Genomic DNA, 3,652 nt, shown 5'->3' on the forward strand with positions numbered 1-3,652 from the left:
ATATATATATATATATATATATATATATATATATATATATATCAGTAAATCAGTTTTTGCATTTACTTTACAACTCCAGTGATTTGATTTTTTTGCCCTAGAAAATTAAAAGCAAGGGAGGCAATTAATTCAGCATTCCCCTGTTCATCAAAATTGTAAAATAGAATCTAGTTGTGACTTATCTTGACAGGGTATAGGATGATCAAATTGACCCCTTAGTGTTAAATAAAGGTGTTTTTTATATTGTGTATTTATCTGTATGACTTTATCTGTACAGCCTGGAACATGTGTTTATCTTTGAAAGCAGCAAATGGCAGTACATGCTGTACATAGCCCAACTTCCTAATAATCTGTGCTTCCACTTTTTTATATTGGTATGTAGCCAATCTTAGAAAACAGCACACATGAACATTTTTTGTAGTTTCTTTTTCGCAATATTTCGCTCATATTGCAATGTATTACAGTTTTCCTTCTTAACTGTGTCAACATAATGAATACCAGCAGCAGACCATATTATTGTAAGAATAAACTAAATCACTGCTGCGACATCCAGCGTTCCACAAAATGCATATTCTAATTATTTAACACATGAACCTCCAGGCCCTATTCTCCCGAGTTATTAAAATACTATTTGTTGAATTTAGTTGTATATCTAGGAAACTTTTCTGTTGTAAATTAACAATGTCAAAAGGAAAATATTTCATCCAAAAAAAAAAAAAAAAAAAATGACTGTATTCCTTCAAATTTAAGACACTTTTTAAACCATCATTTTCTTCTCAAAAATGGCCTGTGTATTAAAATCACCAACGGAAGATGTGACTGCCTGAGAAAAGACAGACAGAAACATTACTGCCTGATCTCGAATCATCAATGACATACGGGCAGCCATTTTAGAAGCGTCATTAGCTTCCTGAGGGATTCGAAGAGAAGCTTTTAGAATTTCAGCATTTCTTTGTAAGGCTCCATTCTAACCAACAGTATCAGCTTGGACAGATCGGAAATGCTGATCAGAGCCCCCTTCACAAAAAGAGAGAAAAAAAGGTTCAGTTAATCACGACTGGAAATGAACTCTAATGCCCTGGGTGACAGAAGACAAACTGCCTCCACACGTCGTTTTCTTATATGCGTAATTTAGGTTGTATCGTTGTAAATGCATCTGTATTTATGTCCTTTTTTTCCCTCAAATTGAGGATGAATAATTTGGTCTACGTCTTAAATTCGAGGGAATATGATATAAAGTGATACAAAATACAAACCTGTGAAACTTCCTTTGAAAAGATATGTATGTGTGGATAACAGTTGATGATATAATAACAACTCCAGTCATGTCTTTTTACAATATATTACAGTTACCTCCTAGTTACAAGATAAAGGTTGTTGCATCTGTGAGGCCTACTTATGAAATAACTGGTTACACAACTTGATGTCCTCATTGCTCCATACTGTAGTTGCTGACATTGTTAATGTTTGTGGTTCCTTTATCACTAATAATTGTAGTTAAGAGACTACAATAAACTGCTGTGAATCCAAGTGTTAAGTTTTGACCAATTTCATACCTGCTATTTTATTGTACATTTTGGAGGGATGTTGCTGCCCAGATTCTGTTATAAGGCCAACACACAGCTTTGAGACTGCCTTCTCAGTTTACCCTTCTGGTGACAGTGTTTACTGGTTCTTATTCTTATTTGTCTCCATGGTGAGTTGGTTTTGGTCTGTAGTTTTAAATGTTCTATATGAGACGTCACCTCAGGAATGCCACATTGCACCATCCTGCATTCTTTCTTATTCTCAATCTGCCTTTTCCTATTTCCAAATCCCCCTTTAACATGATGTAAGCTGACGGGCATCACTTAAGATGGAAAGGAAGCTGTTAAAAACTTGCTAATTGCGTGTTGAAATTTCCAGCCAATTCCATTTTTTGGTACCAATCAATGATCATGAGAAAGCATCATCTGACAATCTTTGAAATTTGATAACTACGCATTTTATGAAGGCTAATTTCTTTGCTGATCTTGGCTGTTCATTTTCAGCCAACAGCATAGGCTGAGGCAAGGATCAAGGTGTAATAAAATTAAATCATATTCCTTTATTTATTAAGTGTTGTCACTTCTTTACTTACGAAACAAATACTATTTAATCTTCGTTACTATAAGCATAAGCATTTGCCTGCACAAAATGCGCAGAGAAGCTTTCAAATTGTCAGAATTTCTCATGATAAAATATCATAAAAAGTATACTTAAAGAAATAAAAACTGTTCTGAAACTTGCAAAATATTTTTAAAACATGAATTTGCCAAATGGGAAAATAACTATTTTGTATTATTGTCTAACATACTGTAGCGATCTTTGTTCCCACAGGCAGGCGCATCACACAGGGCGAAACAATCCACACACAGGCGTGAACCTGGGACCTCTCGCACTAAAGCATAGCACTGATACCGCTGTATGAACGAGCCAGCTCCTTTGCAAGCATTGTATATCAGGTTTATGTCTTTTTATGTGATTACGTCACCTACCTGCCCTGCTGCTGCCTTCCCCCGTGCACGCTACACTCTCCCCTGCCAGCCAGAAATCCACCCCGGACTTGCTTACCAGGCTACAGTCCAACGAGTGCGTGCCGGGGTACCTGCGTCCACTTCTGACACCAATGGAGAGGTCCTGGGTTCGCGCCCGCCCTCCACCTATGTGTGGATTGCCTCGCCCTGTGTGATGCGCCTGCCTGCATGAACCGAGATCGCTACAATATGTTTCTTAGAGGGTGCGTGTGGTGAACTGAAAGTGTTTATAGACTGACTAATAGAAAATATGTTTCCAAATACTTTTGACATGGAACGGTGATGTGACATGACAGCGTTGATTTCTGCAGTTGCCACCTATAGCTACACATGAAGTAAAGGTGTTTGCATGCAGATATAGATATATCATGGATGAAGAGAATAATTCCAACACAATACAAGTGGTACTTGTATGAGCCGTTATTGTTAGACTACTGTAGTCTAACCTCTTTGGGCAGTGAGAATGATGATTCAGACAAGGATAGCCACCAGTTTGTTTTAGCAACAGTCAGTGGATAAACCCACCCGTAATTCTCTGTGATTGGTTGCAAACATTGACTGTTCAGTAATCTTCAGATATGCACGGCACTGTACAGCCTCTTTTCAGTGCTACTGGTCATTCAAACCTCCCTTTAGTCACATCAAGTGTCATTGTACTGTAATAAGTTAGATATGGTAGTAACACTGCATGAAAATACAATATTCTGTTACAATATTCTGGGAAAAAAAAAGGGCTTGCCAAGAAAGGTTCTAGGAACACTGGAACCAGTGTTCCAAAAGTGGGACTGCTATATGTGGCTTTGCTGTACGTATTTTTGGGCCCTGGTATTTTATGTAGATGGTGGATTTGCACAGGATACTCTAGGCTACCTCGTTTAGTATCGTGCAGAAACTGCAGTGTAAGAGTGTATCTGTCAGAATTGGGCAACACGGCTGATCTGACAGACTTCAGTAGGGCACTCTTAAGTGAGAACATCTTTGCAGCTTAACATGACACACTCTATTGACACTGTTATGGAAGGTGTTCAAAATGTATTTTGCCCAACCTCTGTACCTTTGTTTTGTGTACAGTTCACAATCTGTGCTTCCAGCAATCA

The sequence above is a fragment of the Polyodon spathula genome, chromosome 30 (assembly GCF_017654505.1).
Source record: "Polyodon spathula isolate WHYD16114869_AA chromosome 30, ASM1765450v1, whole genome shotgun sequence".
NCBI classification, from domain to species: domain Eukaryota; kingdom Metazoa; phylum Chordata; class Actinopteri; order Acipenseriformes; family Polyodontidae; genus Polyodon; species Polyodon spathula.